This window comes from Canis aureus, chromosome 13 (assembly GCF_053574225.1).
Source record: "Canis aureus isolate CA01 chromosome 13, VMU_Caureus_v.1.0, whole genome shotgun sequence".
Taxonomy (NCBI): domain Eukaryota; kingdom Metazoa; phylum Chordata; class Mammalia; order Carnivora; family Canidae; genus Canis; species Canis aureus.
Window position 1 is genome coordinate 40,160,975 of NC_135623.1, and position 26,205 is coordinate 40,187,179.

Genomic DNA, 26,205 nt, shown 5'->3' on the forward strand with positions numbered 1-26,205 from the left:
AAAGACAATCTCTTCAATAAATGGTGCTGGGAAAATTGGACATCCACATGCAGAAGAATGAAACTAGACCATTCTCTTACACCATACACAAAGATAAACTCAAAATGGATGAAAGATCTAAATGTGAGACAAGATTCCATGAAAATCCTAGAGGAGAACACAGGCAACACCCTTTTGGAACTCAGCCACAGTAACTTCTTGCAAGATACATCCACGAAGGCAAAAGAAACAAAAGCAAAAATGAACTATTGGGACTTCATCAAGATAAGAAGCTTTTGCACAGCAAAGGATACAGACAACAAAACTAAAAGACAACCTACAGAATGGGAGAAGATATTTGCAAATGACGTATCAGATAAAGGGCTAGTTTCCAAGATCTATAAAGAACTTATTAAACTCAACACCAAAGAAACAATCCAATCATGAAATGGGTAAAAGACATGAACAGAAATCTCACAGAGGAAGACATAGACATGGCCAACATGCACATGAGAAAATGCTCTGCATCACTTGCCAGCAGGGAAATACAAATCAAAACACAATGAGATACCACCTCACACCAGTGAGAATGGGGAAAATTAACAAGGCAGGAAACCACAAATGTTGGAGAGGATGTGGAGAAAAGGGAACACTCTTACACTGTTGGTGGGAATGTGAACTGGTGCAGCCACTCTGGAAAACTGTGTGGAGGTTCCCCAAAGATTTAAAAATAGACCTGCCCTATGATCCAGCAATTGCACTATTGGGGATTTACCCCAAAGATACAGATGCAGTGAAACACTGGGACACCTGCACCCCGATGTTTCTAGCAGCAATGTCCACAATAGCCAAACTGTGGAAGGAGCCTCGGTGTCCATTGAAAGATGAATGGATAAAGAAGATGTGGTTTATGTATACAATGGAATATTACTCAGTCATTAGAAACGACAACTACCCACCATTTGCTTCAACGTGGATGGAACTGGAGGGTATTATGCTGAGTGAAGTAAGTCAATCGGAGAAGGACAAACATTATATGTTCTCATTCATTTGGGGAATATAAATAATAGTGAAAGGGAATATAAGGGAAAGGAGAAGAAATGTGTGGGAAATATCAGAAAGGGAGACAGAACATAAAGACTCCTAACTCTGGGAAATGAACTAGGGGTGATGGAAGGGGAGGTGGGTGGGGGGTGGGGGTGAATGAGTGACGGGCACTGGGGGGGGCACTTGATGGGATGAGCACTGGGTGTTATTCTGTATGTTGGTAAATTGAACACCAATGAAAAATAAATTTATTTTTAAAAAAAGAAATAGAAATTAGGCAAAGGACATAAATGCATGATTTACAAAATAAAAGAAATAGAAATGGTTCTCAATCACATGAAAAGATGCTTAAGTATAGTCATAGTAAGAGGAATGCAAGTTTAATCTAACTGAGAAGGCACATTTCACCTCTTAGACCAACATTTGTGTGACAAGATATTGAGTTGGGAGGTTGTGGAACACAAGAAGGCTCATATCTGCTCACAGGAATGACATAACCCGTAAAGAGGTCAATGAGGCAATATCTATCAAAATTATAATTATGTTTACCATTTGTCCAGCAATCCCACTTCCCGGAAGTACCTGTAGCATATCTCACAAATAGACCTGAAAACATAAAACTAGAGTACATGTGAGCATTTCTGTAACAAGAGATCTGAAGTAATTCAAGGGCCCTTCTCTAGAGAATTGGGAAAATAAATTGTTGTGCTTGAGAATTCCCATAAGAATGAGAAAAATGAAGAATATATTTGTATTTGCTTAATTTGCATTAAGAAACACTGGTTGCAACCATAAGAAACTAATGCATGTGGCTCCTTAGGTAGGAACAGAAGCAGATCGCTGGAGAGAGTAAGATTTCTCAAGGTATGGCTTTCACATCATGTTGATTCTTGAATTATGTAAATATATTGCATGGTCAAATGATAATAGTTTAAAAGAAGTATTTAATATTAATAAATAACCTGTAATATAGTATGTAATATATAGAAGGTAGAGTTAGTAGAACACTACATCTCTTTTGTACACTACAGGAAGGTCCATGGCGAAGAAATAAAAATGACTCAAAACTCAGAATAAAGTTTCAAAATAGCATTAAAAGTTACCTTTTACTAATTTCCCATAAGCCTAAAGAGGAGATCTGTTTTCCTAAAGAACAAAAAAACTGGGATAAACATATAAACACAGCCAAAAGCCCTTAAGCCCTCTGAAGGAAAAGTCCATTGGTCATTGTGGGAAGTTTCATATGCTCAGAACACAAGCTGCCTAACCACTCAATTCTTTCATTTTCCCCCTGACAATCTCATTGGAATTCCATTGATTTCCTATATTCAGCCTCTTCTAGCCATTTTTAGCCTCTTCCCCAAACCCAATATCCTCATGTCTTGAACTTTTCTAGATCTTTCCATATCATCCATCAAAGCCTTCCAAGATCTCTAGCTCAATACACCTTTCATACTTCTATTTAAAATCTAGATTGGCTGTCATAAGGATGTAATGCCTTGCCCAACCCAGGATACTATAACTCATTAAACCCCATAACAATCTCACAAGATAAAGACCATCATAATCTAGTTTATTAGCATTTTACAGATGAGAAATGGAAGCCTAGAGAGGTGGGGTGCTTTGTTCAAGGTTATGTGGTGTGGGGAGGTGGCACCAGGATGGAAACCCTAGTAGTTTGGCTTCAGAGCCTACTCTCACCATTGCTGCATCCCTAGGTGCCCCCAAAATACTTTTTGGCCTATAGATGTTTCCTTCTGCTTCACATCCCTCCATTCATGCATTCACTTGTCTATCAGACATCTATGGCCATCCATAGTATTCAAGGCACTGTGCTAGGTGAAGGGGATTCAGAGATTAAAGAGACAGTGGTCCTTGACTTTGAGAAGCTTGTAGTACAGAGAGAATAAACAGGTAAGCACACAACTTCATATACAGGAGGTTCTGCAATGTGAGTCTACAAGAGGCCCCCCAACCCACCCACTTCTATATCTCTTTTGTTTTCCTCCCCTGAATAGGAAGTCTGCATCTGGTATCTTGTATCTATCACAACTGGAAAATCAAATCCATCAGGATTCTTCCAGGTAAAGTAAAGGGATCCAAACAGACTCACATGCTAACAACTATCCGATTTGGCCTTGGGGTGTGCTTTCCTATAGCCTACAGTTTTATGGATGTCATTTCATATTGAAACAAGAACAAGAGAATTGTGTGGTTTTGCTTTTAGCTACAAGAATCAGTTTGAAAACAAAGGAGAAAGGAGACCTAGTTTGATAATACTTGTTACAACAGAACTCAGAGGCTTAAGCAGTAAAGAGCCCTGAGATCTTACCTGTTGCCCTTAAACGTCTTCTTCCTTATCACAGTCCAAAGGATTCATGTTCCTAACATCACTGTGCTAATTGAGAAAGGACAGCTTACTTACTATACATGCAGTTTTTCCCTGTGATCTGCTCAGTCTCCATGGGGCAAGAGTGACTGTCCAAGTTCCATCCCCCAAACAAGGCACCAAAACTAGTCACACAAACCTGGATTCAAAGCCAGACTCTGCCACTTAACTGAAAAATCATGAGTATAAACTTCCTCATCCAAAGAATGGGATTAATAGTGAAGATTTGGTAAGATAATACTTGCAGAGGCTCTAGCCTCAGGCATGACACAAATTCAAAGCCTTTTTGGGACACTCTCTTAACCAGAGTCACTGCCAACTTCTACATGCAAACCCATTGAGCTCAGTTCCTGAGCATTAGCTGTGGTTCCCTCTGCCTGAGAGACCTGTACTTATTTCTGCACCCATAGCCAGGGCTCTAGAGCTGCAGAGGAGCCGAGGACAAGATCTGAGGTCTGAGAAGAGAAGGGCTCAAAATAGACAGGGATTATCCAAGCTGCAATCACACAAGCTGGGGTTGGGGCTACACTCCAGACTGGGGATACAGACAGAGTACAGGGAGACCTGGGTGAAGGGAAATGCTGCAAGTTGGAGGCAACCTAGTGTCCCCAAAGACCTACCAAGTTGAACTATGGAGTGCAACACCAGCAAAGCAATAGCATCCAAAATATTACTTTGGAAAGGAATTACTATTTCCCAAAAAGTACTCAGGAAGTTACCTTGAGTGAAAAAAATCTGAATTTTATTGAACTGACCTACACTTGTGTATGGTTTGATATTGTTTTTAGTTTTAAATACATAGAGGAAAAGTGATGGTAGGGAATAGAAGATAGGCACCATATTCTTTCCTATGCTAATCTGACCTGTCCCATTAAATACCAAAAAGACCTCATCTTATATCATCTATGTCAGAACCCTACATTTGCCTACAGAGGTCAAACATATTAGAGAAATGAGCACCTGTGCCAGGTAAGGAAACTGGAACATAAATGCCCTAGCCAAGTGTTGCCATAGAGAAGCAGAGTCAGTTATTGCTAGATGGATTTTTTTTTAATATATATAGATTTATTTTAAGGAATTGGCTCTCACAATTATGGGGACTGGCAGTCCAATATTTGTAGGGCAGGCTGGAAATTCAGGTAATAGTTGATGTTGCCATCTTGAGTCTGAATTCAGCAGGGCACAAATTAACTGTTGATGATTACAATGTAAACATAATGCTAATGTTACTCAATCACCTTTAGACAAACACAATAATGACAAGAGGTTTAGTTTTCCTGGGGGTAGGAGTGGATTTATTGTCCTCTCATTCATTTATTGAGAATTTATTGCTCATTCATGAGGTCATATAAGTATTTATGTCTTTCTTCACCAATAGACTATGATGTTTCTCAAAGGGTTGCTCATATACCAGAGACATCAAAATATTCTGGAATTCCTTTTGAATATTCAGATTACTGACTACTCCTTATCTACTAAATCAGTAAATCTGTACTTTTAACAAGCACTGTCTTTTTTTTCTTGAGTATGCAAGCATTTAAAACCCACTGGACAGAAACTATTTTCTCATTTTGTCCTTCAGTGACCAACAAAGTCCCTAATAACTAGTGGGAGCTTAACAAATGTTGTTGAACAAATTAATAAGTACTGTCACTAGGTCATCCTTGGGTTCTCTTGTGATGTCTGTAAAAATCATAATGTTAAACTTATAATCTTGATCTCTTTGTTTTAGGTGATGACCAACTATTGTATAATCATCTATGTATGTGTCAGTTAACCCCACTAGACTAAAACATTTCGTTGCATTTTTGCCATTCTTGTATTCACAGGGCCTAGGCTAGTTACTGGTATAAGCCAGGTGCTCAATAAATATTTTTTGAATGAATAGATAGATGGATGAATGGACAGGTAAATAAAGCTACCTGAACTAGACCACCCACTGTCTTATTAGGTTGTGAAAATATTTTACTTGCTTGCCCCTGGGTTCCTCAACCTCTCTTTCAGTAATTCATAGTTGCTAAAGGTATTAAGAGTGTACCTAGAACCTCCACTTGCTATGGATTCAAGCATAGTTAAGAGTCTATAACAAAAAAAAAAAAAAAGAGTCTATAACATATCATTTCTGTAGCATTAACTTTATCTCTTTTATCTCTTTCAGGAAAAAATATATATATATCATGATACCCATAATTCAGAGTCATTCTATTTTGGAGATAACCTTGAATCCTCTTCAAAGTGTAAACAAAACTATTCATAAGCTTGAGTGCTTAAACTGTTACTATTACTGTTTTTTAATAAATTTTTCATGAAACTTCAAAACCAATCCTGTCCCAATACTGTTTTCAAGATATTCAAGTTAAGAATAACTGCTATAAACCACTTGACCTAAATCAGGTGGCAAAGATTTCTGTTTCTAGAATGACTAAAACTAGAATGACTGACAGTAACAAGTGTTGAAGATGTGGAGCAGCCTCATGTCTCATAAGTTGCTGGTGGGAAACTGGCACTTACTCAAGAGAAAAAGACTTGCACAAGAATGTTTTTTTTTTAATTTTTTATTTATTTATGATAGTCACAGAGAGAGAGAGGCAGAGACATAGGCAGAGGGAGAAGCAGGCTCCATGCACCAGGAGCCTGATGTGGGTTTCGATCCCAGGTCTCCAGGATCGCGCCCTGGGCCAAAGGCAGGCGCCAAACCGCTGCGCCACCCAGGGATCCCCACAAGAATGTTTATAGCACATTTATCCATAATAGACCCAAACTGGAAGTGACAGACCTAAATATCTATCAGCAAGTGTGATGTCTGTACATAATGGGATAATGCTTACCAATAAAAAGGAGCAAACTGATAAAGCATGGACACATCTCAAAATAATTATCCTGAATGAAACCAGAGTATATTCTATACAATATTTAGAAAAGACAGAACTAATCTGTAGTGATAGAAATCAAAAGCATGACTGCCTCTGCAAAGAGCAGGTATGGACCAGAAAGGGACCACAAAGGAACTCTTCAGGTGAAAGAAATATTCTATAATTTGATTTGGCAATGAGTACATTTGTCAAAACAAACTGAATTGTTCATTTTTTATCTGTACATTTTTCTATATGTACAATATATCTCATTTATAAAATTTATGCTTCTACATTGGCCAGAAATATCAAAGTATGACTGATCTTTTATACATTATGGTTTCATTGTTGAGAAATTTTTCAGAAATCTGATTTTAGACAGCTATGATTCCAGTAGAGGTGTCACCCACATCTAGTGGGTCATTCTACAAAGGTGTTATAGAATAGTCAAATAGCATTCCAATATATAATTTACATAAGTGTCTGGCACCACTGTGGCTCTTCATATTGATTAGTTGATTTACACCTCACTTTTTTAAAATGTGCAGTGTGAATATTTAACAGATGAGAATCAAGGTCCAGATAGATCAAGTTTCTTGCCCAAGTTCACACAGTTAATAAGTGATGTCACCAGGACTCAAACCCAGATCCTAAGTATACACTCTTTCCTCTCCAATAAACAACACACGGGGGCACACACACAGAGACCTGAATCACAACTCATAGATTTTTCCATTCTTTTATCATGAATCTGTGATAACAGCTCTTCCTGTGAAATTTTAAAATAAATAAATGAAGCCTTTATAAAGCACTCTAGAGGCCATGGAAAGTTTTAAATCATTGCCTGATTCGTCCTGCCTGGCTCCCATTCTCAAAGCTGTGTTTGCTTTGGAATCTAGAGACTGAAATAATCTACTGAGAGCAAATGAAAGAAGCCACAGAGCATTTGTTGGCCAAAAGACAAAGAGGGTGTTTCCTTCACTTTGTTTAAGTGTTAAAACAAAATTGTCTATTATTTTACACAATGAATTATTGTCAGCATCTTTAGAAGGGAAGCAGACACATTGATTGCATTTCAAATATAAAACTGTTAACTATTAGTGGAGGGAAAAGAGAGATGAGCTTTATTGCCTACAACCACTGTCTGCTCTTTCTAGCCATGGGCCTTAAGATATGGTTTCTTATTGAATTTTCCACTCTCATTAGTGGTTTTTAACAGTGAATTTCTAGATACCCGAGTCCAAACTAAGGCCAAGATTATTTAATTCTGAACTGTTATAAACCCCTAAGAATGTACCCAAAAATGCCAGGAAAAGTTCAAATGACCCACATGTATATAGTGAGATTAATATCCCACAGAAATGCCTCATTAAAGTAATGTCAAAACAATTCACTCAAATCTTTTCCTGGCAAAACATTAAACTTCTATGACAGAATAATATTGCATAGGTACCAAGACTAAAATGAGCTAAATAGCTTCTAATCAGATGACCAACTGATTAACTGATGAAGAAAAAAGAAAATATTATTACTATTGGAAAAGCCAGTTTCTGGTCCAATATACCTCCAATGCTACTGAAAATCATTTTGTGTCACCCACAGAAAGCCCTCACATATTTGGTCAACACAATGAGAAAGTGGTTTCCAACCTGGTTTTAAGTCCTAATCCTATTTTCCATGAAAAGTAGTTTGTACTTTAAAGAGCTCAGGATGATAATGCCTTTTTGGAAAAAATTTCATTCTGTGGCTGACTTTTTATTATAGATACAAACTATCTTAGATGTCAGCTATAAGCTGAAGCATCTTATTCCTCTCTTTGGCTTATGGAGCAAGGGAATAATAAAAGCATCTCTCCTGATCTTATAACCTGAGTTCCAACTAACAAAGAATATGATTCCCAGCACCATAAATAGTCTTATAAATCTTGCCTTTCCTAACAGACTGAACTTTTCCATTTTCTTAGATATTAGCAATAAAAATATCATGTATAAATGTCCTTAAGATTTGGGCAAGGCTGTCACAAGATTCAAAATACATGGTCCCTATAGACAATTGGTTTCTCATATGGTTAAAGGTGGTGAAGCAATTCTAGGAGTGCACAGGGAATAAAGAAGAAAGGTTCAGAATAATAGGGTAAAGCAGAATCAAGAAAATATCTTAGGTTTTTAAATGCATGATTTTTGTTATGCAGGCAGTTTCAAATAGAGTAATTTGAGCTGAAGTGTTTTTTTTTATTTTGGTTCTCCTTAGGGAAACATGCACAGCAGCAAAGGATCATGGAAAAGGCTGGGGGCAGGGGACTTGGATACAGAAGATTTCAATCCCAGTTCCATTCTTCCTAGCCGACAGAATTAAGCAATAAAAACAAATTGATAATAATAATAGCTAACAGTTATTGAAGCTTAAAGTGAGCCAGACCCTGGTCTAAGTGCTTTATGTGTATTAACTCACTTAATTCTATGAGATAGTGAAGTGTTCAGAAGGATGGGTACTGAGCTACACTGCTTGGCTTTTAAAACTCTCCCATTTACTTAGCTATATAATCCTAGACAAGTTGTTCATCTGCAGAATCATCATACAATGGCATCTATCTCCTAGACTGCTTCTGAGAATTAATGAACTAATACTAAGGTTAAGCATATAAAACACTGTTTGTTTGGCACAAAGCAGACACTCAGACAATGCTTGCTATTATTACTCCCATTTTACATTTAGGAAACTGAGACATAGAAAGTCTATTTGCTAAAGATACAATGATTAATATCTAACTAATGAACCTGTAATATTTGCCTTTGTAAATAATTCATACATAGTAGCTATTTTTCATCCTATAAAAAACAAAGAGGCCACTGTGAAAACAACTCTCTAATACTCAAAATTGTGCTTTGTCTAAAGTGAACACATGGAGTTCCAAGTGCAGATTTCTAATACAAAACATTTAAGTAGCTGTCAACTATTATCTTACCCCTCCTCTTGCATTCCTAATCATAAACCCAAAGCACATCAATAAATTATGCAGATTGAATGGTGACCTACATTCTGCATTAATTATCATAGTAAGGTACCGTTCCAGGAACAGTAGTGTATTGGTCTGTAAAATAGGCAACCCAAACTGACCCCCCCACCACTTTCAGGGTGAATTCTCTGCTCTCCAGATCCTGGCCTACTGACTAGAGAGCCTCAGGAACTTGATACTGAAAAAACACAGCCGTGTCCTTAGGACAAATTCCCCTTAACCAAGCTTATCACCAAAATCCATGTTCAACACCAGAATGCCAAATGATTAATTACAAGGACATATAACACACCAAGGAAACCTGAGACTAGATTAGTTTACGGATGTATTCACTCCTTGTGAACCAATCTGCATGGAAACTGGATTATAATTAGAAGGCTACTTAATGAATATAGAACCAGTAAGAAGGCAGATTATGGCATCTCTAGTGTAATCAGAACTGAAGAGTTCATATTAGGGCTTGATGGGTCCAGTCCTTTGCTCTGCAGATAGCCCCTCCCAGACATAATTTAATTTAGTTTACCCTTCCTCTGAGGCTAGCTAATCCCCTTTCTGGAAGACTCATTCTTTCTTCATCTCTGAGAATAACTTTAAACCTGTTATAGTCAAGGCCTTGGGGCCTAGAAGGTATTCCATCCTTTTAGGTAATCTGCCTATATAATCTGACTCCTTTTATGTTGGTTTCACAGTTTAGCTCTCTTAGAAGGCAATTTTCTTTCCAAAGTTCAAAGCACATAGATAAATACATCACTATTTCTCCCAAATACCACCAGTAAGATAATTACCTTGCCTAGCATAAAATAAATCCTCCCAAAATGTAATGTCCTTCTTAATGCCTCCTTTTCATAGGTCAGTAACAGTTTTACCTCCCTTGGTGGCAGGTGGAAGTGTTCATGGGGACCCTGGCAGATCTAAGTTTCAATTCTTTTGTTTACTCATTTAACTTCTATTTACCAGGTGTCTATTATGTGCCAAGCACTGAGCAATGCACCGTGAATCAACAGGATGTAAAAAAGACACAGACTCTACCTGCCCAGATCTCTGAGCACTGTGAAACAGGTACTAATTATTGACTGCAATCCCACCAGGGAAGGGAAAATGACAAACTGAGAAAGTACCCTGGAGGGAAAAAAGAAATACAATTCCTTGAGAAAACTAATGAGCTGACCCAACTGGGAGGGTTAAAACCCCTTCCCTGAATAAACAAGATTTGAGTGGAGGTTGAAAAGAGTAACAGGCACTAATGGGGAGAGCAGAGAGCTTCCAGGAGGTTTGGGGGACAGAAAAAGCAGTTTCAGATAGAAACTGCACTGCAGAAGCCTTGAGGCTTTTGTGAGTAACAAGCAGCAAGGAGCATAAGAGGAATCTAAAGAAAGTCAAAGATATCCAGAGGGCAATGAGCCATTAGGCAAAGCAATCACAAGACAGGTGGTGCAAGTAGGAAGGATAGGTGGTCCTACTTAGGCAATACAGGACGTGGCCAGCTGAAATACAGATTTTGATCCTTATCCTGGGGTGAAGACTTTTAAAGTCAGTTGATGATTCTTGATCAGATTTGCCCCTATAAAGATCACTCTCCCTACAGAGTGGAGAATCAGTTGGTGGGGCTATGACAGAGACTGGGGTATCAACTAGACAGGCAATCACAGTAGTCCAAGCAAGAGATGCTGGTTCCTCGGTGATTAGCAGAGATGGAGACAAATGGTTAGGACTGAGATACAGCAAAAATAAATATCCATTAACAGGCAAGGGGTAAGAAAAATTTGCCCCACTGTGTGGACATTACTACTCAGCGATGAAAAGGAATAGACTATAGTCACTAAAGTTCTGGGACAGAAACTTAGAGGTACAGCAAAGGAAACTGACAAAGAAAGGCACACAAGGGAACTTCTAGGGATGAAATCTAAACTGTGTTGGTAATTATATGGGCATACCAATTGGTCAAAATTCACCAAAATATATGTTTAAGTGGCTAAATTTTATTGTATGTGAAGTATATCTCAAAAGGGTTGACTTTTTAAGAAATCAATGTATCTAGCATCTTGGTTATTAAGAACATAGATTTTGGAATCATACAGACATGAGTTTGAACCCTAGTTCTATCATTGGTAACTGTGTTGCTCTAGGAAAGTCAATAAAATGGGGAGAGAGGTTGGCTGTTTTAAGGACCAAATCACCCAGTTTAGCACATTGCCAAATACAAAGGCAAGCTGGCCTATCATTCAAATTTCATTCTTTGACTCAGTAAGAGTAGTAGGTAAAACAATAAACATTTCTTGAGTGTGTAGGGGTTAGAACAAATCGCCCCAAGATGTGCCACTTTGGCATGGGAATTATTTTGAGCTAAGAACAATCAAGGCCCAAAAGATGCAGGAAGAAACTATGACCTTTCACCTAACTGCCTAAAAGAATTTAGATAGAGGACCTGCTTCAGGAAGAGAGTTATTACCATAGACAACTATAGTATAATATGAACTAGGCAGGATAGACAATAAGGAACTAGAAAGGCCTATTTGATCAAAGTCCTCTCTATGTCCTTCTCATGAACATTAAAGAGAGTAAATGTTTGGGGACATACAGAAGCAATGGGACATTGATTTAAGTTTAAGTTTTTTAAGTAAATCAAATTAAAACTATGAAGGAATTGACAGTATGGGCACTACTTAGATATCTCAAAAATGTGAGGAGGATTTGGAAATAACAAGTTGAGAAAGACTGGGCCAGCCCAAGTAGACAAGTGCTAGGACCCCAACATGCCAGGAAGTTAAGCCAGGGAGGCAGGGAGGATGCAGGCTGGGGCTCTAGCAAACTTAGCCTGAGAAGAGAGTTTACAGTCATGTCAATACTACCTCCCATTTGAGTGATATCATGACATCTAGAGACAAAACCTGGGCCTTGGAGAAGGAATAAAAATGGAGAAGAAAGAATGGCAAGAGGGAGAAGAATGGGGAGAAGATAGGAAGGGAGTTAGAGCAAATGATATAGATAAGGTATCTGTCAATGCCAGACCAGGCACCAGTGCTATTATTTTTCCATGCCAGTTAGGAGAGCTTTTGAGGGAAAGCCAAAACAGCTCAAAGCTTTCTTAGAATCTCTTTTCCTCCTAAAACTAAGGAGAACTAAGGAGAATACAGCTGTTAAATTATCATTTTTAGAAACAAAAGAATTAAAATAATGAATCTTCTTGTACTTTCAACTTCACTCTGTCATTGTCACACATGGATTTTGGAGATGAGGCAAGACAATAATTATTCCTAGGGAAAAAAAAAAATGATGCTCTGCAAATTTAAATCCACTGCCTCCAACAGCAGGCACTGTATTTCTTAAGCAAAGTCTTTGCAGAGCAGCTGGATGGCACACATGATATATTCTTCTTAAACCCAGGACTGGTTTGTTTGTTTGTTTTCCTAGTCTCATATCCAAACTAATCCTTAGGGGATTTTTAAAAATGTTTATGGAATTTATTCTATGCCATGTTTTCCCTCCTGTTTCTCTCAGAGCTCCTAGCATGTTGTAACTTAAGATTTGGTCAAATTAACTTCTAAGCAAAGCCCCTAAATTCTACTTTGATACCTATACCACCATCATCCCCCAAACACACACTGTCTATACCCAGGTTCTCAGTAGAGATGTCCTAGAAAGTTCCTATATTTACTTTTGGAATGAAAGTTCCTATATTTCTATAAAAATTCCTATATTCCTTTATTTACCTATAGAAGGATCAAGAGGAAGGGAGGTCAAAAAGCCTTTTTAGGCCACAAATCAGTCTGTAGGATGGGAAGGCAGAAGAGTAGGAATAAAACAATGAGAAGTGGTCAAAGACAGGACCCAGGAGAAAGAAGTAGACAACCCACACCTATGGGTGAAATCTTTGGGGGAAGAAAAAAGGGCTTATAAACCAGGGAACTGTAGCATCACATTAGGTAGTTATGGAAAATGTTTGATTCAAAATGGACACTGCATGGTTTGCCAATTGAATCAGTAAATATATGAATGATTACCTAAGGTAGAGGGGCCATGGCAGTCCCAAGAAGAGAAAATAAGAGTTAATCATCCAAAAGCTTATCTTTATGCTTCTCCAGCCTCAGTCAAAGATGTGTTGAAGGACAGAGAATACATCAGGTATCTTAGCCCCATTGTCCAGACCCACGTATTAGATCAATATGAGACACGGCATCTCTCCTTCCACATTGTACAATAAAGATCATATAATCCCCAAAGGTCTTCTAAGATTAAAGAATCTGAAACTCACTAAAAGGAAAATAGGTGAGAATGTGATATGTAATAATTTCCATAAGTAAAAATGCTCTAAGAATTGGTCTGGTTATTATCATAGCATCCATTGTTTCAGGGAACTTTTATTGAGAGGTTACTACCCACTTTATGGTTGATACAGGACAGGAGTTTGGTCCTGAATTGAGGTGTGGCAAACAGAAAAACTGGGGGAGAGCCAGGAAACATGAATCTGAGCCCTGGCTCAGACAGTCAGTGACTTTGAGAAAGGGCATTCCAAGTAGAAAATAACTTGTGAACCATCCCGGAGAGATAAGAAATAGCAAATAAGTTCAAGAAATTACAAGAAGTATGGTGTTCAGCAAAAGCATCAGGTAGGCATGGCAAGAATTTAGGTTAATATATATTAAGTGCTCAGTAAGTATTTGTTTAATGAATGAATGAGAAGTAGGAACAGAATTCTCATATTCATTCTACGCTACAAACTTTGGTTTACCCCGTAGGCAGTGGAGTACCAGCGGGAGAGAATTTACTCAGACTTAGGCTGTAGCTAGGTGCTATGCTGTATGGAAAATTAATGCAGGGGAAGTAAGAAATGAGACAGAATAGCTAATAGGCAATGGTCCTAGAAAGGGAGAAAAGCAAATGACTTGAAGAAATTACAGCTAAAAGAGTTAGCATTTGGCAAATGGTTAGATGAGGAGAGTAAGTAGAGGAAAACTTGAACCATGGGCTTTTAGGGTGATAAGTTGCTTGATAGTAGCATTGATTTTTATAGAAGGTGCATGAAGAACAAATGTAAAAGGTAAACTGATACATTTGACTTTAGATACATTGAGTGGAACATCCGGGTGGAAATAAACCATTTGAATTAATGAACATTAAAACAATAAATAAAAATTTAATAAACATTTATTGAGGCTTTCTCACAAGCCAAGAGGTGTTATAAGCCCCCTTACATATGTGAACTCATTTAATCACAACAGGCCCAGGAGGTATGGAAGGAAAACACGGGACAGAGAGTTTAAGTAACTTCCCAAAGCTCTCAAGCTGGTAAGTGGCAAAGTCAGACTCAAACTCAGAATGTCAGCTCCAAATCACACTCTCTCAACCTCTATGCAAAAGGACACGTATTTGCCCTTTAATGAGGGCCCAGAGCCCTCACTCTATCTCTTCTTATAGAAATAGAACTCAAAAAATGATCAAATTACAGTAGTCATTCCACTGCCCTTATCCACAAGGGATATATTCAAGACCCCCAGTGGATGACCAAAACCATGGGTATCCACCATTGTATCCCTATGTATACAATGTTTTTTCCTATACATATATACCTATCATGAAGTTTATTTTATAAGTTAGGCACAGTAAGAGATTAACAACAATAATGAAACAATTAGAATAATACAGTTATTTGAGTGTGATCACTCTCCTACAAAATATCTTATTGTACTATATTCACCCTTCTTCTTGAGATGATATGAGTCGATAAAATGCCTATGTGATGAGATGAAGTGAAGGGAATGACAATAGCATCATGACATAGTGTAAAGCTACTATTGATCTTCTGAAATACATGAGAAGGATGATCATCTGCTTCCTGGATTGCAGTTGAACACGGGTAACTGAAACTGCATAAAGGAAATCTGTGGTTAAGGGGGGACTACTGTAAAGTGATGATTTTATTTTTCAAGCACAAAATGTGAGAATTCCAACCATCATATTGAATAGTATTATTGGTGCTGATTTAGCACAGTCAAATCTCAACCTACATTTTAATGTACATCTAGTATCCAAAGCAAACAAGGTATGTTATTTTTATATTCATTTGTCAAGTAATACTTCTTTATATAATTTACTTAGAGCAAATTAAATAGCATCTATCATTTGTTAAGTAGAGAAAAGATAAAATTGGTCTTTGTATGTATTATGAATATTACAGAACATATTAAAATATATTTCAATAAAATAATAATATACCTCTAAAATTGATTTTTTAGCTTAAAATATTTCTTTACTTTCTAATTACTTTGCAAAAATAATACAATGATTTTTTTAATTCCAAAGAGGGTTAATGAAATTATATATTACTATGAAATGGATTTGAGTTTTAAAAGGTCAGAAAAAAAATTTTTTAATAAAGTCAGGAACTACTGCTTAGCACCAAGGTATAATTTCTGCCACTTTAGGACATGTTTCAGAACCAAGAGACCTCCATGAACAACTATAAAACAATAATAAAAAAATCTGAGACCTTTTCCATTTCAAGGTTTGTGGTAGAAGGTTCAGCTTTGACTTAAATACCTTACTATACAACTAAGCACTTAGGGACACAGCTCATGACTTCGTTCAGCTGATGAGCTACTCTGTTGGAAGCCAAGTGCTATTCTCATTTGGCTTTAATCCTTTGCAGATAAAGACATAGCTCTCTTTGAAAAGCAAGGTTTAATAGAAGGCACACAGGACACATTCTCAGAAATGGAAGAAAACACCTTTACTTCCTTCCCTACTTACCTAACATTCTGGAACTTACTTTAACTTCAACAGCAGCCAAAAAGAAAGGTCTTTTCTCTTCACCTTTGACTGATCCTTCCTTTTGCTTCCATGAATTTTCTCCTTCTTTCTGGCCATGGTATAAGGTTTTTTTCTCCCTGAGATTCAGCCCTCAAAGGAAAGCTGAATTCAGACAAGGTAATAGAGCAATCTAAAGAGCTCATTTGTGACTACAGAGCACTTTAAATATGGCTACAGTGACTGAGAAATTTGTTTCCATTGAATTTGATTTCAATTTACTTAACTTTAAAACTTACACTGAATTTAGTTGTTGATGAATTTCTGAGTATGTTTGGAACAACTTGGGTAGTTGAATCTATTTTTTTCAATGGTGAATTATTTGAAATGTAAATGCACAACAAGTATTTTCAATGAAAATTCAGTCTCCAAAATGAGATGTGCTGTAGGTGTTAAATATACACTAGATTTTGAAGATTTAGTACAAAAAATGTAAAATGTCTCATTAATAATTTTTTCATTAATAATTTTTATGTTGATTACATGTTGAAATGATAAGATTTTGGTTATAATGGACTCAATAATTTATATTATTAACAATAATTTAACATGTTTCTTTTACTTTTTTAATGTGGCTACTAGAACATTTTTTAAAGATTTATTGATTCATTCATTCATTCATTTTTAGAGAGAGGAAGTAGAGGAACAGAGGGAGAGGGAGAAAGAATCTCAAGCAGATTCCCCACTGAACGTGGAACCTGATGTGGGGCTTGATCTGAGATCATGACCTGAGCCAAAACCAAGAGTCAGACACATAATTGTGCCACCCAGGCACCCCTACTGAGACATTTTAAATTATGTATGTGGTTCATATTATTTCTAATTGCTGGTGCTAGTCTACAGCATGGGCTATGGTGTCAGAGAGAATCATCTCCCCCTATTTGCTGACTGTATGATATTAAGCAAACTACTTAAATTCTTTAAGCTCATGTTCACTCATCTGTAAACTGGGGGACATTTTACTATTTTCTGAATAGGCCTGTAATGAATTTAATGTGAGGCAGTGATCAAAAAACTTACCAGAGAGCCCGGCTTATAGTATAATAGCCCATAAATATTCATTTTTATTATTGTTGTTGTTGTCATTTTTCTTCAACTATCATCCAAATATTTAGTCAAAGAGAGTCTCAAAGTAAGTGTTAGTCACCTATGGTTGACCAGTATCTCATGACTAGATAAAGTAACCTCATTTTCCAAAATAAAAATAGGAACTTAAGGTCAGATATAGGACTTTTTCTCACATTTTTAGTTTACTCACATGAAAGAAATCGCATTTTATAATTTGTGAATTTTTATTTAAAACAATAAAAGTGCTTGAAGCCAAGACTTCCCTTGAAAATCCAGGGCATGAGGCTTACTCCCAAAAAATATTGGTACACAATATCTTATAAAACCCAAACTCAGCAGTCCTCCATTTAGATTCAATTTTGAAGGTTAATGTTTTATTTATATCCATTTCTTTTTTGGGCCAAATAAAAGACCAAGTAAATAGTCTGTATTTACATTAGGAACTTCTGCTTCCAGACAAATGGAGATATGCATTTCCATATTCTTCCTACTAAGTAAAACTAAAAAATCTGGATCTTATATATAAAACAAATGTAAGACTCTGAAAGGTTTAAAGAAGAACAACCACTAGGGACCTTTCTAAGACACATAGTCAAACATCTGAAAACTAAAGACAAAGAAAAAATCTTGAAAGCAGAAAGAAATGACATTTTGCCTGTAGGAGAAATAATGATTCTAACAACAGCAAATTACTCATCAGAAATTATGGCGCCAATATCTTTCTGTCAATCCAGAATTCTGTACCCAAATGAAAATATCCTTCAAGAATGCAGGAAAAATTTATCCATTCTAAAATGAAGGAAAATTAAGAAAATTTGTCACCATCAGACATACCCCAAAACAATGCTAAAGGAAGTTCTCTAAATGTAAAGGAGATGATAAAAGAAGTAATCTAGAAGGAGGAAAGGAAGACCAAAAAAAGTAAAAATATGAATAGATACACTTCTTCTCGAGTTTTCTAAATTGCTTAACAATTAAAGCAAAAATGACAGCAGTCTGATATGATCCTAAATGTATGTAGATATATTTTTTAAAATAAATAAATGTATATAGATAGATTGTTTAAGGCACTTCTAAACAGGCAGGGTAAAAAGAGAGAAGGGGAGGTAAGATTTCTACACTTAAACTGATAAAATGTTAATACCAGGAGACTGTGATGTTAAATGTAATACTTAGAATAACCACTAAAAAAGCTATACAGAAAGATGCTCTCAAAGTAAAAAAGCAAAATTCTAAAAAATACTTGATAACCTATAGGAGGGTGGGGAAAAGATAACAGAGAAATAAATAAACAACCAGAAAGGAAACAAAACAAATGGAAAACAGAAACCAAAATGGCAGACATGAGCTGTAACACATCAATGATTACGTTAAGTGTAAATGGTCTAATACAGCAATTAAAAAGATAAATTTGCAGAGTGGATTAAAATGCATGACCCAACTATATGCTATCTATAAGAAACTAATTTCAAAAACATTTGATGTAGGTAGGCTGAAAGTGGAAAGGTACAGAAAACATGCAAACATTAATCCAAAAAAACCAGGAGTGACTATATTAATATCATATAAAGTAAACTTCAGAGCAAAGAAAATTATCAGAGATAATAATATTATTACATAATTATAAAAGGGTCAATCTACCAAGAAGACATAATTATCCTAAATGTGTATGTAACAGTTACCAAATAAATGAAGCAAAAACTGCCAGAACTGAAAGAATAGGCAAATCCAGAATTACAGTTGTAGACTTCAACACTCTTCTCTGAACAACTAATGGAACAACAAGGCACAAAATCATTAAGGATACAGAAGAACCCAATAACACTATTAACCAGACACAGAATCCAATTGACATTTAAAGAATAATCCACCTAACAATAGCAGAATACATGCATGGAACATATACTAAAAGAGACCATATCCTGAGTCATAAAACCTACCTTGACAAATGTAAAAGAATTGAAATTACACACAGTGTGTTCTCTAACTACATGCCATCAATTCAGAAACCAGTAACAGGGGATCCCTGAGTGGCTCAGCGGTTTGGCACCTGCCTTCGGCCCAGGACACCATCTTGGAGTCCCGGGATCGAGTCCCACATCAGGCTCCTGGCACGAGCCTGCTTCTCCCTCTGCCTGTGTCTCTGCCTCTCTCTCTCTCTCTCTCTCTATGTCTATCATGAGTAAATAAATAAAATCTTTTAAAAAATTGCTAAAATTTCTAAAAAAAGAAAGAAGAAAGAAAGAAAGAAAGAAAGAAAGAAAGAAAGAAAGAAAGAAAAAGAAAGAAAAAGAAACCAGTAACAGAAAGATAACAGGAAAATCTCCAAACACTTGGGAACTAAATATCATAATTCCAAATACCCCATGGGTCACAGGAAAATCTCGAGGGAAATGTTTTGGTTTGTTTTTTTAATTTTTTTTTATTGGAGTTCAATTTGCCAACATATAGCATAACACCCAGTGCTCATCCTGTCAAGTACCCCCCTCAGTGCCCCTCACCCCGTCACCCCCACCCCCCTTCCACCTCCCCCTCCACCACCCCTTGTTCGTTTCCCAGAGTTAGAAGTCTCTCATGTTTTATCACCCCCTCTGATATTTCCCACTCATTTTCTCTCCTTTCCCCTTTATTCCCTTTCACTATTTTTTTTATATTCCCCAAATGAATGAGAGCATACAATGTTTGTCCTCCGATTGACGTACTTCACTCAGCATAATATCCTCCAGTTCCATCCACATTGAAGCAAATGGTGGGTAGTTGTTGTTTCTAATGGCTGAGTAATATTCCATTGTATACATAGACCACAGCTTCTTTATCCATTCATCTTTCGATGGACACTGAGGCTCCTTCCAGTTTGGCTATTGTGGACATTGCTGCTATAAACATCGGGGTGCAGGTGTCCCAGTGTTTCACTGCATCTGTATCTTTGGGGTAAACCCCCAGCAGTGCAATTGCTGGATCGTAGGGCAGGTCTATTTTTAACTCTTTGAGGAACCTCCACACAGTTTTCCAGAGTGGCTGCACCAGTTCACATTCCCACCAACAGTGCAGGAGGGTTCCCCTTTCTCCACATCCTCTCCAACATTTGTTGTTTCCCATCTTGTTAATTTTCCCCATTCTCACTGGTGTGAGGTGGTATCTCATTGTGGTTTTGATTTGTATTTCCCTGATGGCGAGTGATGCAGAGCATTTTCTCATGTGCTTGTTGGCCATGTCTATGTCTTCCTCTGTGAGATTTCTGTTCATGTCTTCTGCCCATTTCATGATTGGATTGTTTGTTTCTTTGCTGTTGAGTTTAATAAGTTCTTTATAGATCTTGGTTACTAGCCCTTTATCTGATACGTCATTTGCAAATAGCTTCTCCCATTCTGTAGGTTGTCTTTTAGTTTTGTTGATTGTTTCTTCTGCTGTGCAGAAGCTTTTTTATCTTAAGTCCCAATAATTCATTTTTGCTTTTATTTCCCTTGCCTTCATAGATGTATCTTGCAAGAAGTTGCTGTGGCCAAGTTCAAAAAGGGTGTTGCCTGTGATCTCCTCTAGGATTTTGATGGATTCTTGTCTCATTTTTAGATCTTTCATCCATTTTGAGTTTATCTTTGTGTCTGGTGTAAGAGAATGGTCTACTTTCATTCTTCTGCACATGGATGTCCAATTTTCCCAGCACCATTTATTAAAGAGACTGTCCTTTTTCCAGCGGATAGTCTTTCCTGCTTTGTCGAATATTAGTTGACAATAGAGTTGAGGGCCCATTTCTGGATTCTCTATTCTGTTCCATTGATCTATGTGTCTGCTTTTGTGCCAGTACCATACTGTCTTGATGACCACAGCGTCGTAGTACAACCTGAAATCTGGCATTGTGATGCCCCCAGCTCTGGTTACCTTTTTTAATATTCCCCAGGCTATTTGGGGTCTTTTCTGATTCCACACAAATCTTAAGATTATTTGTTCCAACTCTGAAGAAAGTCCATGGTATTTTGATAGGGATTGCATTAAATATGTAAATTGCCCTGGGTAAGCATTGACATTTTCACAATATTAATTCTAATTAATAAAATCACGAATGAAAAAGGAGAGATCACAACCAATACCAAGGAAATACAAATGATTTTTAAAACATATTATGAGCAGCTATACACCAATAAATTAGGCAATCTAGAAGAAATGGATGCATTTCTGGAAAACCACAAACTACCAAAACTGGAACAAGAAGAAATAGAAAACCTGAACAGGCCTATCGATAACCTGGGAGGAAATTGAAGCAGTCATCAAAAACCTCCCACGACTCAAAAGTCCAGGGCCAGATGGCTTCCCTGGGGAATTCTATCAAACGTTTAAAGAAGAAACCATACCTATTCTACTAAAGCTGTTCTGAAAGATAGAAAGGGATGAAATACTTCCAAAATCATTCTATGAGGCCAGCATCACCTTAATTCCAAAACCAGACAAAGACCCCACCAAAAAGGAGAATTATAGACCAATATTCCTGATGAACACAGATCCAAAAATTCTCAACAAGATACTAGTCAATAGGATCCAACAGTACATTAAAAGATCATTCACCATAACCAAGTGGGATTTTTCCCTGGGATACAAGGCTGTTTCAACACTCATAAAGCAATCAATAGACAGATCATATCACCAAGAGAAAAAACAAGAACCATATGATCCTCTCATTAGATGCAGAGAAAGCATTTGACAAAATACAGCATCCATTCCTCATCAAAACTCTTCAGAGTGTAGGGATAGAGGGAACATTCCTCAGCATCTTAAAAGCCATCTACGAAAAGCCCACAGCAAATATCATTCTCAATTGGGAAACACTGGGAGCCTTTCCCCTAAGATCAGGAACATGACAGGGATGTCCACTCTCACCACTGCTATTCAACATAGTACTAGAAGTCCTAGCCTCAGCAATCAGGCAACAAAAAGAAATAAAAGGCATTCAAATTGGCAAAGAAGAAGTCAAACTCTCTCTCTCTTTGCAGATGACATGATACTGTACATAGAAAACCTAAAAGACTCCATCCCAAAATTGCTAGAACTCATACAGCAATTCAGCAGTGTGGCAGGATACAAAATCAATGCCCAGAAATCAGTGGCATTTCTATACACTAACAATGAGACTGAAGAAAGAGTCAATCCCATTTACAATTACACCCAAAAGCATAAAATACCTAGGAATAAATCTAACCAAAGAGGTAAAGGATCTATATCCTAAAAACTACAGAAGACTTCTGAAAGAAATCGAGGAAGACACAGAGAGATGGAAAAATATTCCATGCTCATAGATTGGGAAATGTTTTTAAAACACATGGAACTGGGGCACCTGGGCAGCTCAGTGGTTGAGCATCATTGCCTTTGGCTCAGGTTGTGATCCCAGGGCCCTGGGACTGAATCCTGCATCAGGCTTCCCACAGGGAGTCTGCTTCTCCCTCTGCCTATATCTCTGCCTCTCTCTGTGTCTCTCATGAATAAATAAATAAAATCTTTAAAAATAAGTAAGTTGAACTGAATGAAAATGAAAATAGAACATATCAAAATTTGTGGGAGACAGCTAATGCAGTGCCAAGGGGAAATTTGTAGTACTTATGCTAACATGAATAAAGAAGAAAAGTCTCAAATCAACAACCTAAGATCCTACCTCAAGACATTTTTTTAAAGCAAAATAAACCCAAAGAAAGCAGAAGGAAAAAATAAGAAGAGTAATCAATAAAATTGAAAACAAAAATAGAAATCACTAGAATAAAAAGTCAGCTCCTTTAGAAGACCAACTGACAAACCTCTAGCAATACTGATGAAGAATAAAAAGAGAAAAAATACAAATTATCAATATCAAGAATGAAATGGGATATTACTACAGACACTGTGGACATCCAAATAATAACAGAATGTTACAAACAATTCTACACATGCAAATTTGAGGACCTAGTTGAGATGGACCAATCCTACAAAAAGCACACACTACCACAACTTATACAATATGAAATCAATCATTTGATTAGCCCTGTTAACTATTAAAGAAATTGTATTTATAACTTTAACTGCTGAAAAAAAAATCTCCAGGCTTGGATGGTTCCACTGGAGAATTCCATTAAACATTTAAAGAAAAATTAACACCAATTACACACAATCTCTTCAAAAAAATAGCAGATGAGGGAATAAATGGGTTATTCATTCATAACTTGTCTTCTTTGCTCCTCTGCAGCTACCTCCTTTTAGTTCTGGGACACACAACATACCTTCTCCACTTAGAAGAACAAGTGCTACCACCTTTGCCTGGGATGCTCCCCAATCATGCTCCCAGATTCATGCCCACTCACCCAATGTCTCAGCTTACACAGCTCATGTGTTATTTCCTCAAGGCAGCCCAAAGTGGGAGAGGGTCCTGCCTTATGCACACATAGCCCCTGCTATGTTTTCTCTGTGGCATTTACTACAATTTTAGTTCATTATTTGCAACTAAATATCTAAGGTTCCCAAGACTTCTCCAACTAGTCTAGGCTATAAACTATAAACTATATGAGGACAGGATGCCAGACTGCTTCATTCACTCCTTAACTCTGGCTTGGAGTCTAATGCCTGGGATTCAGACCTCATTAGGTCAATATTTATTGAGTGAAAATACACTCAAGATCTTGCCGAGAAACAGAACCAATAGGATGTGTGCACACACACACATATTTATCTATCCATCTAGAGAGAGAGAGAGAGAGATTGGCACAGGATTATTAAGACTGATAAATCCCAAGATCTGCAGAGTAAGTCAGCAAGCTGGAGACCCAAGAAAGCCAATGGTAGAGTTCCAGTGCAAGTCAAAAGGCCAACAGACCCAAGACTTAGGAAGATGTTTCAGTTCAAGTCTGAAGGCAGGAAAAAGCCAATGTCCCGGTCCAAATGCAGTCAGGTTGGAAGAATTCTTTCTTCTTCAAAGGGTCAGCCTTTTTGCTCTATTCAGGCCTTTAGCTGATTGGATGAAGCCCTACTACCTTAAAAAGGGCAAACTGTCTACCAATTTTTTTCTTTTTGGGGGGGGGGGTGTCTACCAATTTAGAAGTTAATTTCATCCAAAAACACTCTCACAGAAACATCAGAATGTTTGACCAAATATATGGATTCCTTGTGGCTCAGTCAAGTTGACATATAATTAACTATAGCATTGAGTTAATAATAACTGAATATTGAAAAAAAAGATTTGTTGTGTAACTAATCTATCAAGTATCACAGACTATTGTTAAAGTTTAATTTTTTTTTTTTTTGGCTGTAAAGTATACAGCACCTAATTCGTCAGTGAATTCATAGTCATTAGCTAGACTTTGGTCTTGAATGATAGATAACTATCATTAAGGGAACATTTTTCTTTGTATCTATTATCCCTAATCCTTCCAACAACCCTGTCAGGCTCAGAGAGGTTGTATAATATGTCCAAGACCACACAGCCAGATACTGGAAAAGATATGACAGGGACACCCAGGTGACTCAATTGGTTAAGCGTCTGCCTTCAGCTCAGGTCATGATCCCCAGTCCTGACATTGAGCCCCACACCAGGCTCCCTGCTCAGTGAGTTGCCTGCTTCCCCCTCTCCCTCTGCCACCCCTCCCCCTGCTTCTGCTCTCTTTCTCTCTCTCTCTCTCAAAATAAATAAAATAAAAAGATATGACAGAAACCCAAATTTGTCTTTATAGCTCAAGATTTCACCTACTTATAAGTGCTTCCCATTAAGAAAACACAGCCAATAGAATTTTCCAAAATTGAGCAACAATGTGTACCTTAGCCATTGTTTGAGCCAGTTATTTAAACTCCTCAGGATCCAGTTTCCTCATTTGTTAGAAAAGAGTAAAAGTGCCCTCCTTAAGGACCTGCTGGAGGATTAATGGAGCTAAGGACTGTAGAATTTATCATGATACCTCAATATAGTAGATGCTCAGTATATGTTAACTTGTAGCAGCTGTTGCTCAAATTCCAGTGGCTCGTACTAGCATCTGCTCTTGCAGGCTTCCAAACTCCTGTAAAAATCCTCCTGGAGTATTTCTGCTCCTGCATGTTCACAATTCAGTCCACTAGCCACAACTGCCTCATGGCACCCACAGTGCCCTTCCTTTCCATCATTGCTGACCCTCAATACCTGGCATACCCATACACACCATACACATTTTCTGCTACTCATAAAAGCAGCCCATTATGTTCCAGTGGTCCCCAGGACCTGACCAGGGTCGTTATCTAACACTGACACCAGACCATCCTTCTTTTTTCTTTCTTCCTCCTCTGAGCAGACTCTTTCAGTCTGAGCAACCCTTGAAGAGTGAGGAACAAGGAGAAAAAAAGCAGGGCTTGCTTCTCATAAAAAATTGTCTTTTCTTCACTGTATATTCTTGTCCTAGATTAACTGACCATACAAGGGTGGGTTTATTTCTGGGCTCTCTATTCTATTCCATTGATCTATGTGTTTATTTTTGTGGAAACCTACCCTCTTATCTTTTGGGAAAAATTCCAAACTGGCTTCTCCCGGACTGATCTTGATAAATGTTCTGCTTTCCATACATGGCAGGGCAGGTGCTGGGGATTGTTTTCCAGCCATGGTGACAGATTTACAGTGGTTATCCACATCCTATCACCTGTTCCAAGGGCAGATCAAGAGAACATTTTTGACTATGACTGGCCAGGTTAGAATACAGGTTGAGACCAAGAAACAGCAGAAAACAGACCAAACAATAAGGAGGTTGAAACTTTGGCCTTTCTCAACAGGGTCCCTGGCCTCAGACTTTCACCTTTGCCATATGGCCACACTGTGCATGGTTGGCAGTCAAACACAATGACCAAAATTTCAGGGTTAACCAATTGAGCTTCCTCACTGCTATTTTGTTCCAATGGATTTCAAAACATTTTCAATTCTTATATACTCTGCAGAAAAATTTCCATACAAATAAAGTCTCTGAAAACCAATACATATCAATTCCTGGAATGAAAATATGAATTTACCTCTTAACAATAATCCATATGAAAAATAAAACAATAGCCATATTTAAGGGAAAGTATTGCCGGCAAGTTGGGCT

General features: G+C 37.4%; 1 protein-coding gene across 1 annotated transcript in view; it reads right to left on the minus strand.

The window, feature by feature from the left end:
• The window catches only part of LOC144282312 (uncharacterized), a 284,831-nt gene that overhangs the window by 187,354 nt on the left and 71,272 nt on the right, over window positions 1-26,205 (minus strand). Inside the window, exon 2 of the mRNA XM_077845800.1 lies at window positions 15,080-15,147. The gene's annotated coding sequence lies outside the window, so the exon portion shown is untranslated. The remainder of the gene's footprint in view (window positions 1-15,079; window positions 15,148-26,205) is intronic.